The sequence below is a fragment of the Podarcis melisellensis genome (genome assembly GCF_964234715.1).
Source record: "Podarcis melisellensis genome assembly, chromosome: 3".
NCBI lineage: Eukaryota > Metazoa > Chordata > Lepidosauria > Squamata > Lacertidae > Podarcis > Podarcis melisellensis.
The window spans coordinates 44420088-44435929 of NC_138530.1; the positions used below are offsets into that span (position 1 = coordinate 44420088).

At 40.2% G+C, this 15842-nt stretch overlaps 1 protein-coding gene and 1 long non-coding RNA gene across 6 annotated transcripts in view; one reads left to right on the top strand and one right to left on the bottom strand.

Moving 5' to 3' along the window:
* The window catches only part of CHRM3 (cholinergic receptor muscarinic 3), a 224552-nt gene that overhangs the window by 29304 nt on the left and 179406 nt on the right, over nt 1-15842 (bottom strand). The gene's annotated exons all lie outside the window — the stretch shown is intronic.
* LOC309366912 lies at nt 1406-10246 on the top strand. Of its 2 annotated transcripts, XR_014166912.1 has the most exons (4): nt 1406-1717; nt 7877-7953; nt 8194-9315; nt 10033-10246. It is a non-coding gene; the product is annotated as an uncharacterized lncRNA (long non-coding RNA). The 2 variants fall into 2 exon arrangements; XR_014166913.1 differs by lacking the exon at nt 10033-10246 and having other exon boundaries at nt 8194-9767.

Sequence of the window (15842 nt, forward strand, 5' to 3'; positions counted from 1 at the left end):
AGTCCGGCCCCCAAGGTCTGAGGACAGTGGACCGGCCCCCTGCTGAAAAGGTTTGCTGACCCTTGTAATGTGGGGACTCAGATGGCCCCATGAGATCTTGTGAGAGCACCCTGGGGCTTCTGAGTATGCATGTTTTTGCATCTACACAGAAACCAAACTCTGGCATTAAGACACAATAGTATTGTATTTATTTTGAAATAAGCATTATCAGAGAAGGAAAACCTCAAATAATACTTTTGTACAAAACTGACTAGTCCTTATTTTATTTTAATAAACTCTTACATTAAGATCATAAGGCACTGCCATAACAGAAAATGTTTCCACTATTTGCAAGATCTCTGAACAAGTTAAATAACATCTTCATTTTATAGTTATTAAATTTTCTTTTCTAATAAAATGAATCACAAAGTCCTTCACACTCGTGCTATGGTATTTAAATAAAGAGAGGGGAAGAGACAAAGTGGGTTATTAAAATAAAACATCAGTGGTGGAATCTATTAATATAATATGAATTTCCCTTTTTATCCAAAACTCCTGGGCTACAGTTTTTGATCCATACTGTAGAGAAAGGGAACAAAATTTTATGAATGTGAGCAAACACAGATTCAGACAACTCTGTTTCTTGAAGATACTAATAAGATGAAAGACAAGGTGGTTGAAAATACTGACTGGCAAGAAACAAAACTGTCCAAAATTAATTTATAGATTGAAATCTGTAGGATACATCAGTGAAAGATCTTCCTTGATTCAATCATGCACAGAATCTGTAAAAAATCAAGGGGATTGAGAATGTTCTGTTAAGTCCTTACTTCTTCCTCAAAGGTAGAGTTCTCCAGGTCACCCACACTCACAAATGTTCTTGGTTATCTTTTTGCTGTGGGGCCTGAAACTTTCTGTGCAGTTTTGTAGAGACCTCAGATTACCAGAACTAGCTGTCCCTACTCCTCTCTCTGTTCAAGCAGAAATGCAGGCCTCTCGAGGTCCACAAGTGGGATGACTGCTTCTGCCAGCATGTATGCTGTTGAGGGTGGGGAGAAAGGAGGAACTACATTCTGCTGGAATGCTAGCTGATAAGGCTGGCTTATCAGGCAAAAAAGGTAGGAGGGTGGACTTTTCACACTGGTTGACAGAGGGAGAAGTTGGCCAAAAGACCTATTTGCCCAATGTGGAAATAGGCTACTGGCCCATGCAGAACACCTTGTAATTGGCCCAGGAGTGCCTGGGTATGGAGGATCCCTTCCCTCCTTCCTAGTGTAAAGGTATACTGTGGGTTTTAACCTGGGACCCTCTCTGTGTATAAAATGTGAGATGTTCTACAATATGTTCTACAAAAATGTGAGATGTCCTACAGTGCAAAGGAAGTGTGGTACCATTTTGCTCCATTGCCCATGAGGGGGCTTGAACTCACATCTCCTGATACCGAATTCCAAATCTATCCAGTGTGCCTACTGTCACTGCTCTGTGAAGCTTGCAGTGGGGCACTATTAGTGCAATCCCTTCTCCCCTTGGGGTTCAAACCCCAGTCTCCTACTTCCCATTAGTACTTTGTCAAAACCTGTCCTCTGGTTTCTCAAAAGTTTTCTTTCCCTGCAAAAGAAGAGACTTCTGTTTTAACTTTTCATTTGCAGGGCCCCACCCCCTGGTTGCCTGCAATTCTGTAGCCTCTGAAATGCACCACTAAAATTAGGAGGTAAAAGGAAGCATGATTGTTCTCAAGGTAAGATCTCTATTGTGTTCAGTGTATGAGAAATTAGCATTCTGGAAACAGGCAAATCAAGACAGTTGCTCCTCCAAGGTTTTTTTCTTTTCTTTTCTTTTCTGTGAAGTGGCACTTCCTGCAAGTATTCACAAGGAAAAAGAAACATCCTTGGCTCTAAATAGCTTGTGAAAGCTTAACAAAAATTGGCAGCATTTTTATTGATTGGTTTCCTTCGGTAAAGCTTTGTGAGAGTCTGAACTCTGCGAATTTGCCTTTGTACTTTTACCTTTATGCAATTTATTTTCAGAAGCCTGGAATTACTTTTGTCATGAAAGGCGTTGTTCAGTCATCATGAAAATACTTGAACCAAGTTTGATCAAAAGCTGTGTTTTCACACACCATTATTATGATTGCAGCATACAGTGAAAATTTTTTTTTTTTTTTTATAAAATTTTTTATTCATTTTAAACAGTATAGAAAACAAAATAGACAATAAAATAGAAAAAGAAAAAGAAAAACATACAAACAAACATACATGACTTCCCCAAACCTTCCCATCACTGCACCCTTATTTTTTAAATTAGCTTTAAGCAATCCTTCTTTCAATTTTAAAAGAACAACTTTCTTTAAATTTTCTTAAGTTTAGATTTTAACAGCTATAAATTCTCTAATTTCATAGCCCTTGACATCTTCTCATTCCAAAATTTTACAAAAATTCTTAAGATACACTTTAAATTTTTTCCAGTCCTCTTCCACCGTCTCTCTCCTCTGGTCGCGGATTCTGCCGGTCATCTCTGCTAGTCCCATATATTCAATCACCTTGATCTGCCATTCTTCCAGAGTAGGTAGCTCTTGAGTCTTCCAATACTTTGCTAGAAGAATTCTTGCTGCCGTGGTTGCGTACATGAAAAAAGTTCTATCTTTCTTTGGAATCGTTTGATCGACCATGCCCAGGAGAAAGGCCTCCGGCTTCTTTGCAAATGTCCACTTTAGGACCTTCTTAATTTCATTATAGATCATTTCCCAGTAGGCCTTAATTCTTGGACAGGTCCACCAAAGATGATAAAAGGTTCCTTCACATTCATTACACTTCCAGCACTTGTTATTGGGCAGATGATATATCTTTGCAAGCTTGACTGGGGTCATGTACCACCTATAGATCATTTTCATTATGTTCTCTTTTAAGGCACTACATGCCGTAAATTTGATGCCTGTGGTCCATAACTGTTCCCAGTCTGCAAACATAATATCATGTCCGATATCCTGTGCCCACTTAATCATTGCTGACTTTACTGTTTCATCTTGAGTGTTCCATTTCAGCAACAAATTATACATTTTAGACAAATTCTTAGTATTGGATTCCAATAGCTCTGTTTCTAACTTTGACCTCTCCTTCTGAAATCCTAGTCTCCTGTCTTGCTTAAATGTCTCATTAATTTGATGATAATGTAGCCAGTCTCGAACTTTAGATTTTAATTTCTCAAAGCTCTGTAATTTAGGCTTTTCACCATCGTATTCTATAATTTCATAATATTTTGGCCAATCTGATTCCATATTAAGTTTTTTTACCGCCTTGGCTTCCATGGGTGACAACCACCTGGGGGTTTTATTTTCCAACAAATCCTTATAACGAATCCATACATTATATAATGCTTTTCTGACAATGTGGTTTTTAAAGCCTCTATGAACCTTTACCTTGTCATACCACAAGTATGCATGCCAGCCGAAGTTATTATCATATCCCTCCAAATCCAAGACATCTGTATTCTCAAGAAGTAGCCATTGTTTCAGCCAGCAAAATGCTGCTGCCTCATAGTAAAGTCTTAAGTCCGGCAGAGCAAAGCCCCCTCTATCCTTTGAGTCAGTTAAAATCTTAAATTTTATTCTGGGTTTTTTGCCCTGCCAGACAAATTTAGATATATCTTTCTGCCACTTCTTGAAACAGTCCATCTTGTCCAAAATTTGTAGTGTCTGGAACAGAAACAACACTCTCGGCAATACGTTCATCTTAATAACAGCAATTCGGCCTAACAAGGAGAGTCTTAGTCTAGACCAAATGTCAAGATCTTTCTTCACTTCCAACCAACATTTCTCATAATTGTCCTTAAACAGATTCATATTCTTAGATGTTAAATTCACCCCCAGATATTTCACTTTTTTTGTTATTTCCAAACCCGTTTCCCTTTGGAAGCTATCTTTTTCCTCCATTGTTAAATTTTTTCCCAACACCTTTGTCTTCTGTTTGTTTAATTTAAAACCTGCCACTTGACCAAATTTTTCAATAAGTTCCAATACCCTTTTTGTACTGGCTTCTGGTTTTTGCAAAGTCAAAACTAAGTCATCTGCAAATGCTCTTAACTTATAATGTTTAGCTCCGAGCTGTATCCCTTCCACCAGCTGGTCTCTTCTAATCATGTTTAACAGTACCTCCAGGACCGATATAAACAATAGGGGGGATATTGGGCATCCCTGTCGTGTCCCTTTTTCTATCGGGATCTCATCCATCACCATACCATTCACAATTAATTTAGCCTTTTGCTCAGAGTATATTGCACCTATACCATTTTCAAATTTTTGGCCTACCCCCATCCCTTGCAGATTCTTCTTCATAAAACTCCAACTAACGTTGTCAAAGGCTTTCTCCGCGTCCACAAAGATCAAAACTGCTTTTCTGTTTATGTTCGTCTCTAAAAGCTCCAAAATGTCTATAATGTTCCTCACATTGTCTGACATATATCTCCCTGGGAGAAAGCCTGTTTGGTCTTTATGAATCTCATCCAATAACACTTTTTTCAATCTTTTTGCTAAAATGTCTGCAAAGATTTTATAATCCACATTTAATAGTGAGATAGGGCGGTAGTTCTTAACTTGGTGCTTCTCAGTTTCTGTTTTCGGTATGAGTGAGATAAATGCTTGCTTCCACGATTCAGGAGCCTTTTTCCCCTCCATGATTTGATTACACACTTCTTTCAACGGTTGTATTAGCCATTCCTTAAGTGCTTTGTAGTACCTCGCGGTCAATCCATCTGGTCCTGGTGATTTCCCCAATTGCATACCCTGAATGGCACCCTCTATTTCTTGGTCTGTAATTTTCTCATTCAAAATCCTTTTATTATTTTCACTAATCTTTGAAAGTCCATATTTTTTAATAAAATCTTCTATCTCTTGTTCATTCTTTGGCCCTTGTGCATATAATTTCTTAAAAAAACTTTGAAAACAATTACTGATCTCATTTGGTTTACTGATAAGTTTCCCCTCTACCTCGAGGGATGTTACCGTGTTCAGCTTTTGCCTCTTTTTCAATTGCCATGACAGCAGTTTCCCACATTTATCTGCTGACTCAAAAGTCTTTTGCCTCATTTGTTTTATTTTCCATTCTATTTCTTGATTTATCAGTTCCATATACTGGGTTTGTTGGTACTTTATTTCTCTTAAAATCTCTTGAGACTTGGGTTTAGATCTCAATTTCTTTTCTCCTTCTTTCATCTGTTCCCAAATTTTTTCTTTTCTCTCATTCTGTTTTTTCCTTTTTATAGAATTTTGTTGGATTAGGAAACCACGCATCACGGCCTTGCTAGCATCCCACACTATTCTTCTTTCCACATCTGATCTTAAATTCACCTCGAAGTAGTCTTTCAATGTCTTTTGGGCCTTTTTGTAAATAGCATCATCTCCAAATAGGGTGTCATTCATTCTCCATCTGAAGTTTCCAGCTGTTGTCAGTTTCATATCCATCCTTATTGCGTTATGATCGGAGCAGGTTTTTGGGCAGATTTCTGTCTTTTTAACCCTTGGTGCCAGATTGCTAGAGATCCAAATTTGGTCAATCCTGGTCCAGGTCATCTTTGCTTCAGAGAAGAAGGTCCCCTCTCTTTCCAGGGGATTCCTTGTTCTCCAAATATCAATCAAGTCCATGGTATCAGTCAGCTCGAAAAAGGTCTTTGGTAATCTCCCATCTTTAGAAATTATTTGTCTTTGCGCTTTGTCCAAGCATACAGTGAAAATTGATCAGCACTGCACGGGCTCTTACTTTTTATTTAATTGAAAGGAGAAACAAACATCAAAAAAAATAAAATGGAAGTGGGGTTGCCCACTTCCATATTTAATGTTTTCAACAAACTGTGACCATTTACTACTGAGATAAGCAAAGGACAAATATTAAAATAAAGCAATATAATAATACTTTTAAACCACAGGCTTGCACAGAAGCCTTTATCCATTTCAGATGGCCCCACTCTGGGTGTCATTTATTATGCTTATCTTGTCAACTAGCAATCATATGCACACTTCCCTGGGAATAAGTGAACTGAGTGAGACTTACTCAGCATAGGGTGGTGCTGTAGGTCTGTCTTAGGGCAGAAGGTAGAATGAACACCTTTTACATCATGGGGAGTTAGGAACAATTAAAGTGAATTCTGATTTTCCCCGTTTTGGAGTAGCAAGTGGTAGATGAGCAGATGAAAACGACTGTTAAATTTATTGAATCACAGCACTAGATAGCTTAGTCATAGAACATAAGAATCTTTATCTCAGGGATGTGGGGTCAAGCCCCATGTTGGCCAAAAGTTCCTGCATTCCAGGGGGTTGGACTAGATGACCCTTGTGGTCCCTTCCAACTCTACAATTCTGTGATTCTATGAGTTTTTCATACTCTTTGGCTGTGACTGTTTTTCAAAGCCTATAAAATAATTACGAAATTTTCTCATGATTCTATAAAGAATCAAAACATTTACTCTCGTTATTATTTTTAAACCTTATGAACTATATATTCTATTTCCTCCTTCATTTAGAAAAATTGGGATTCTTAAAGTAATTTACTAAGTGTATACACAAAGATTAGTCACAAATGCTTTAACTCAGCAGTTAATTCCACTGCAGCAAATGCAATGCTTTTCAATTATTTTTTCCTGTTTCTTTGATCTGTCCTTTAAAGCCCGAAAGAACCAGGGGAGAATAAATAAAATGTCAGAGTTATAGCTGCAATATAATGTTCTGCAATTATATTATTTGAACCGCAGTGTGGCCTCTGCTCATTCTGAGCTCTGCCCATAAGGCACCAAAACCCTCACCATTTGTAATGCTTGCCAAACATACTCTAATGCTAAAATGATTAGATTTTTAGTACCTGAAGGCGAATATGAATGAAGAGGTGGTTTTCTTTCATGCCATCTTTCACTTGTGTAACTTAAGAGTAAAGCCTTTTCACATGTGAGGCTTAGAAGGCTGCTTAGACTTAAATCAGCCTGAAACACAAATGCAAAACCAATACTGGCTATAATGTACATTTGTTTTCCTTTCTACATTCTATCCCACATTATCAAATAGCACAAATAATGATCTCTCCAAGGGAAAGTGCTGGCGCAGGGGATACATGCTACAAATGTCTCCCATCTCTCTCTCTCAAAACTTTGCAATAAATACTGCAACTTGCTTTAATTGTCTTGCTGGAAAAAGTAACTAAATAGCTGAAAGTCTTTAGGGGCCAAAGGACAAACAACAACTTCACACCTGTTTGCTCTGACTTTATTTCATTTGTAAATGAGGAACATGACCAAGGACCCATGGCATATGAACAGGTATTGCTGATACAGTGAGTAAGGGGGTTTGAATACTTAAATTATGTTCTCTTGGTATAACAGCAGCTATGTTTTGTAATCCTGTCTTGTTGGCCATTATTCCTGTGTTATAAATAGTTCCAGTTGCTACCACCCATACATTCACACAGTGGCAGAGGAAGGGGGGGCGGTCCACCCTGGGTGCCATCTCTGAGGGTGGGTGACAAGAAGGCATCCCGCTGCAGCCACGAGCAGAGGATCGTATGCCGCGCATGCGCCGCCGGGAAGTTTGCCCCACCCCTCGACACCCCACCCCGGGTGCCAGAGAGCCTTCCTTCGCCCCTGCATTCACATACCTGTAGTTTATTTATTTTGTTTTATTTTGTGTCTGTATTTGTTTAAGAGTGATTTATTCCTATATATGGATTATGTATATTATCATTACACCCTGTTGTTGTTGTTGTTATTAGAGTCCTGTCTTGCTATTAACACAGTGTAAGAGAGTAGCGTCTCTCGCACTGGGTAAACATTCACTCTCACATGCATGATGCATGCAAGTTCTCTTTTGGCGAAGGCCATTGCCACTGCTGGCCACGCACTGAATAACACTTTTTCCTTGCAGGATCACAGAGCACATGCAGGGAGAACAAACAGCCACTGTGCACCCAGAGTTCCACTACAGCCCTTATAGGGAAAGAGGTGAGTATGGCCTCAGACACTACAGTCCTCCACCTACCTTCATGCATGGAGAGCCTGGAACAAACTGATAGTTGTCAGGAACTGGAAATTGTCAGGTGCCAGTTTGTTCCAGGCTCTCCATGCATGAAGGTAGGTGGATTTCCTCACAAACACCCACGGTGTATCCAGGTCTAGGGACTATGTGTCCCAGCTGCTGATCATGGCTCATTACACTCTGTCCCCACCCTTTGCTCTTCACAGCCAACTATCCAACAGCTATAAGACCTACCCCATGCCCAGTTCCTTGCAGATCATGAGGAAGGCCCACAACCATGAGCCCTGGAGGTTTGGCAACCTATTTGCTCCACACAGGTTCCTCCTTGCTCCTGACTGGCAAAAGACTCTTTCTTTGACACAGTACATCTTCAACACTTGTCCCAAGGAGGCCTGTGCGTCCTCTCTGTAGGCCTCTGGCCAAGGGAGGTTTTGGGGGGGCTATGTTCTGTTACCTTTCCTTCTTCCCTGTTGGGTGTTGTGATCAAACATAGGGCAATGAGCTTATAAAGGGATTTGAACCCCCTGCTTGTAGGGATGCTTGAGGAAGTGTGCCAGCTGTGTCACTGCTGTCTGTGTCACAGGAGCTCATGAAGCAGTATCATTGTGCATGTGTTGCACTGTACATAGGGCAGGCGGTTGTCCTGGAGATATATCATCTATGTCACTGCATCTGCTACCTCCATGTCTACATGACTTGGAGGTGCCACTGCTGCCATGGGCCATAATGTTACCATATATGCTGAGGGAGTGGCATTTGCTATTGCTCTGTTGTTCACTTTTAGAGCAGTATATTTATTCTCTCCACTTTGGGGCTGAAGGTTTAAAAAGGCTGTTGTACATTATAGTTAGCTAATAAATAAAGTGTATGTAAGTTGGTTTAAGATCAAGTGTTAAATATAACTAGCACATCTCCATTGTTTCTATTCACATCAATAACACTTCACAAAGTCTTTATTTTCCAGCCATTTAGCTTAAAACAAGAGTGCCAACTAATTCTGGAAACTGGTATGGGAAGCAATGTCCTTCTATTACTGTCCACTATTCAAAGAGGCATGACAGCTTCCTTCAAGTTTGGCAAACTAATGAGGATGAGGATGACAAATAGTAATTACACTGGAAGCATGCATGGCAGGCTGATGCTAAAATAAAAGAAAGACCCATTCCCCTTGCAATATGTCTTTCTCAAAGACTACATTTATTGCCTACTTCAGCTTATGCATTCTATTCATGATCATAGTAAAAAATATTGATTCCCTCCCCCATTTACATAAAGGTTCTGTGCAAAATTGAATATGACAGCCCAGACATCTACGTAATGGCCTTCCAGTAAGTATAAAAGCTACACAGAGTAATCCGTCTCACAGAGAATACTAATGTCAGCTTTGATGCCTCTAGCAATGGTGTGTTCTGGGAGGGCAAAATCAGACGGGCTTGTGTGTATTTAATGAATGTTAAAAGAGAAAAACAGAAACAAAATGTCGGTAGCTTCATCACATACAGCCCCACTCTCCCATGCCATTGGCAATAAACTGATCTGTCATAACTGTTGTATTTGCAAATCCAGCCCTTCCTACATCTGTTAATAGAGAGACACAAAAACAGATTGTTTTCTTTGTTTCAAACAAAATAGGAACAGTGGGTGGTATTCACTTGTTATTCTACACAAACTAGAAGTACTTTGGACATTTAAGCCCACCACATTTCATCCATAGTCATATTCCTCTGCCATGTCATAGTGATTGCCTGGGGTGGGGGGTGGGGATTGAATGCACAGCACCAACTGATGGCTTTTGTGTGTGTTTTTTTACCATAAAAATGACTTCACTAAAAGTGGCAGCTGTCATATGATGGATAAAATCCCCGTTCATGGTTTATCAGCATTCGGCATAAAAGGCTAACTGCCTTACATGCTAAGCATCAATGAACCATGCAGACTCATTACACGGCCCACCTATTTTTTGTTATGGTGCTTGCTTGATGCTTATCACTGTTGATTGTAATGATTTTTAATTATTGCAAGTGCTTTATTCCACCTGCCATTAGATGCTCTGAAGACCATTCAGTCAAAAAGCAACATATGAGTAAGAAAGCTAAATAAATGACAGAAGTTTAAGATGTTCCAGTGATCAAGTAATAATTATAACCATCACATGAACACTGTAAGATGTGAAGTTACTCTCATGAAATTTGGAACTGCAGAATAGGTCCAGAGAACAAATAGTAAAGTGTTGCAGTTAATGATTCTCCATCATTCTATTATTCATTACTACTATTAATGGTCAAATATAATATAAATGAATGCATATCTGTAGTATCTGAGGTCCTGTAATTTTGAGGCAGTGCTGTTTGTCATGCTGGGAAGATTTTTATAGAATTATTAGTTGATGAAGCAAACCATATGAAGAGTTAGACCACAGGTCACTTCCACAGAAACAGATCTATAGAAATGTATAGAAACAGATCTATCGAAACTTACAATGTAAGAGAATTTTCTCTTAAAAAATAAGATGGAGTTATTGGTGTGAGCATAACTCTTGTTCTGTGCTGGCACATTAACAGCTTGCTTATTAACTCTCCTTGTCCGTTATTGTGTGGATGGAATTCCAAGAAAGAAGATTCTCACTAAACATTAGGAATAACGTTCTGGCAGTAAGAGCTGTTTGACAGTGAAACAAACTTCCATGAGAGGTGGGAGACTCTACTTCCTTGGAGGTATTTAAGCACAGGTTGGATGGCCATCAGTCATGTATGATTTAGTTGAGATTCCTGCATTGCAGGGGTTTGATTAGATGGCCCTCGGGGTCCCTTCAATTCTATGATTTTCAACAGTAATGCACACACAAAAATTAGTGGAATGGCATACACTAAAAAAAACCAACCTCAACTAAGACATTTATCCCATTGACTTCAACAGGTGTTTTCAACAGTATCTTGGTTGTGTCCAATGTACTGGACTCCTTGAGCAGAACTGTATTTCAGCAAAATTAATACAACAAATATTCATGCTTATGGGAACAGCACGCAAAATCTAAAACATATATATGTTTAAGGTACATGGGTAGAGCCACAGACCACTGAATTAATTCCTTTCACCTACATTTTGAACATGCAACTGTATGATTTTTGGCATCCAATCCTTACTGTTGCAGTATACTACACGATGAATGATTGCTTTCCCAAATGTTGCAAAATGGAAGTGTCTGAATGTTTCTATGACACTTGGAACTCTATAATGTAGTGTCGAGTGCCTGGGGTCAACAAGAGCTGAGAATAAGCTAAAAATCACAAAGTTGTAGATTTGGAGGGTACCACATGGGTAATCTGTAGGAATCTTTTGCCCAATGTGGAACTGAAACCCACAACCCTGAAATTAAGAGCCTCATCATGCTCTACCAACTGAGCTAGAAAAAAAAAATCACCTATAGTACAGGCACAGTGAATAACATCAAGTGTGAGGGTGACGGTGGCACCATTTATTCATTCAGATCCCCAATGAAATGAAGACCGATAATGTTGCTGGTAGAAAACAAGGTTTGAAGAAGGTGACGTGTGGAAGGGAGTAGGGTGCAGCTGCTGGAAAATGGTTTTGGCCACTGTCCTTCTGAGTGGAATGTCCTTGCCAGAGAAGTCTGCTTGCCCCTGGCTGGTGAGCAGCCAGGTGGGCAACCCGTCAGAAGCATCTCCCAGGCTGAAGGGCATTTGGCATCTTTCACCGTCATCAACTCTCAGGGCAAAGGCTGCTGCTGTTAGCTCCTCAGGCCCCCAAGCAGGTAGAGGTTTGGGTTTGCTATTTTCAGACAAATTTCCTATAAATAACTAGGGAATATTCTTTTTTTGCTTAATGCAAAACTGGAAAGACTGCTCTTGGGTGAAAACCACTGGAGTTATCCTCATGAAATTTGGCAGAATTCACCCCCTCTGATGGCGCAAGGGTGCCTGCACACTTTGTATCACTCTGCCAAAAAACACCCTATAGCCTGTTTCCTTTGAAAAATATATTAAAAAAGAAAGTTCCCTCATACACAAATGCCTGCATTTATTTGCCTGTAATGTGGCAGGCTTACTCCACTCTCAAGGGCTACAATGCCTACAAGTTTTATCCACCTGTCAGAAAGAAAATTGTTATAGCCTTAAAAAAAATTTATCCAAAGTGAATGGTGGGAGAGGAAGCTTTGTTTCCCCTCAAATTGAAGTTTGTCTCAAAATCACAAGCCAAATCATGCAGGCTCTGAAGTCTGAATCCCAAGCCCAGGTGCTCAAATCCAAATCACTGAATTGGGGTCTGAACTGAATCTGGTGGTTGTTGAACACCCCTAATAGAACTGCTTGATGTGTCACATTAGATATCCAGATGTGAGGGAGGGAAAATGAACCATAGAGCAAAGGGAGAAGTGAATGACAACAGATGTGGGAGCAGGAGGCAGTGAGGGATAGAAGGGGAGGGGCAGTTCTTTTCTTCTATATGAGGCACGCTTCTTCTTGCTGTTGCTGTTTGCTCTCACAGCATCCCATTTTATAGGTATGTGATAACTTGCCTAAGGCCACACACTCATGTGTGACTTGCATGGCATGGCACAACTAAGCTCTGCTTTGCCAAAACTATTTATGGGGCAGCAGTGGCTCTGATATAATTCTGTGTGTTTTATATCATTAGAAACCACAATTATGTTAAAATTACTACATCCAGTTGATTAAAATGGCCAGTTGTAATTGGCCTAAGAAACGATTAAAATAAATGATGTGAAGTGGGAATCATGAGGCACCATCTTTATAATATAAGCGCCAAAAGAAATGGGAGAGCCTCTCAGATAGTTATCCAACTACTTACTTTGCTCTGTTGCTTTTCATGGAATTTCCTGTCAGGCTACATTATCAATACATGTTTCATGGAGCAATTTCTTTTTCAAGGGCCTCACTCACTCTTTTAAAAAGGCTGTTTTTCTGTGTCAGTCAGAACAATTATATTATATTTGTCTGTGTGCACAGAAGACTGATGGTGATTGAAAATGATTTGTATTTTCCACTAGAAGAATACAGCCCACAGCACGTTTCCTCAGAAAGGGTAAAACTGCAATTGAAGAATCATCTTCCATTTCAGATTATCTATCTGAATTCCACTGATGCACTTCTGTAAAAAACAATGTAGCCAAATGTCAAACTCAAGGATGTTTTAATGCCATTACTGCTGCACAAAAATCAATAGTGTTAGCATGTAAAAAGCTTACTATTTGAGAAAAGTGTTTCCTCTTTACTATCTTTATTCTCCCTTTCTGTATCGTAATTTTCCTGTAAACCTGATTTTTAGATATTATATCATAATAAATTGGGTTATGATCAGCCCGTTGCAAATCCTTATCCACTCTAACTGCTTTTGCCTCACAGAGAAGATTGTAAAAGTGAAAGAGGGTCAGGGTGGAGCTATATAAAACCTGTTATTCCTTGATATAATCAAGTTCTTGATATGAGCCACAACAGCTCTCTACAACCTGGTGCCCTACAACTCTCACTATCTCTAACCATGAAAACATGAGAGGGAGAGAGATGTCCCTACGTCAAAAGCATGCCAAATTACAGGCAAATCAGTCCTGTGGATTTTGTGCTAGGCCCCTTGATTGGGTGGGTGGGACAAAGAATAGAAATGAATTCACTTTCATCTTCCAAGACACTGCACTGGGGTTTCTGCATAAAATTCTTCCTTTGTTTAATAAGCTTCATTGTTCAGTCATGATAGAGACTTTCTCTTCATTGTTCAGTCATGACAGAGATTTTCTTCATATGAAAAGTTTGAATTTTGGCAGACACTAGCCTGTAGTGTTCTGTTTTGCTTTTGGTGTCTGAATTGCTGAGGCATCATGATGTGCTTCAGTGGGGTGGGTCCCCATTTTGACTTGTGCATTTTTTACAGATCCTTTTTCTCCTAAGACAAGCTCTAATCCTTCCAAAGCACCTTGCTTTCACTTGGGATTTACTGCATCCCCCCAATCTATATCCTAGGGTTTATCAGAATACTATACGCTGCATTGTTTTTGCATGTGTTGTTGAGGTTGGATTCATAGGATGCTTTAACCCAGGCACCCCCAACCTGCGGCCTTCCAGATGTTTTGGCCTACATCTCCCATGATCCCTAGCTAACAGGACCAATGGTCAGGGATGATGGGAACTGTAGTCCAAAACATCTGGAGGGCCAAAGGTTGGGGATGCCTGCTTTAACATTTATCTCCTGTTTGACCACATATGCAGCAGCTCAGCTGTTGATGGGAGTAGATGGATGACAACATGTGATATCTTGGCTAAAACATACGCACTGGCAGCCCCTATGTTTTCAGGCCAGGTTCAAGGTTCTTGTGTTGACACACAAAGCTCTGAAGAACTTGGGACCAATATAATCTAAGGAACACCTGAGCTCTTATATCCCAGCCTGATCATTGAGATCAACTAGAGGAGCACTGATAGTTGTTCCCTATGTTACAGAGGTCCTATAGGTCACCACTAGGGGTTGGGCATTTAGTGTTGGCCATCCCATGTTGTGGAACTCTATTTCAGCAGGCATCCTTTTTTTTTACTTTCATGTATCTCTTGAAGACACACACACACACACACACACACACACACATTTGTTGTTTAGTCGTTTAGTCGTGTCCGACTCTTCGTGACCCCATGGACCAGAGAACGCCAGGCACCTCTGTCTCCCGCAGTTTGGTCAAACTCATGCTGGTAACCTCGAAAACACTATCCAACCATCCAACCACACACACACACACACACACACCCACACACACACACAATTGTCATAGTGCTGCAGAAGATCTGTTTTTAGTCCTTCAAGTTTCCCTTCATAATACCATAACTCACTGCAGTAGTTTCCCTTTGGGTTACAATTACCTCATACCTGGCACCATACCTGCCTGTCTCACACAAAAGGACACATTGAGAGCTGAAGTCATTATTCACAGCAGCCATTGCCTAGTGAAAAATTAATGTCCTCATGCTTGGCCCAGGCTACAGAACAGCATAAGAAGCAATATATTACAATGTGGAAGAGATCTCTCCACAAAGATTAACTGCTTAGTCTAATCCTTCACATGGACATTGGACATGCAAGCACATACTTGGAGCCAACCTACATGTATGCAGGGAGATAAATGATTGGAGCACCCAGCTTAGCAACAACTCTTAAATGTGGTCATCTGGGGCTGTAAATTGGCTTTCAGCATGTTCATAGTCCAGGGAATGGGGAAACACAGAGTCAGAGACCAAATTGAGCCTTCAAGACCTATTTAGCTGGCCCTCGGGGCCCTCTATAGACCTCACCTCCTATCCCAAGATCACACTCTAGAATCATAGAGTTGGAAGTGAACCTGGGTGTCATCTAGTCAGCCCCCTGCAATGCAGGAATCACATGTGGTTCCCCAACCTCACTGGCCATGCTCCACAAATTCCCTGAGTGCGTCTGCCTGGCTGGAATGTGCCCTTAAACTGTGATGAAGTTCTACCTCTTTCTCCATGTGGCAAGCAAGAGGCAATGAGGAGAGAGGTAGGCAGGCAGGTATGTGTGTGTAGAAACCTCTGAGATGTGGCTGGACATTTAGCTTACCTCTATAAACCTAAGAATCACATCCAGGGGAAGGAGAAATAGCCCACAATTGCTTCCCTCCATGTTCCACTGACAGAAGCCTTGGCATCAGCTGAGAAATACCACTGGATACAATTCAAGCTTTTTAGTATTTGCATACAGAATCTGTATTATACCACAGATACTTGAATGGACACTTGCAGCACATGAAGACAAATACTGTTAGTAAAGCAAATGTAAATTACAACGATGTATTCCGATATGATTCCATGCCATTCTG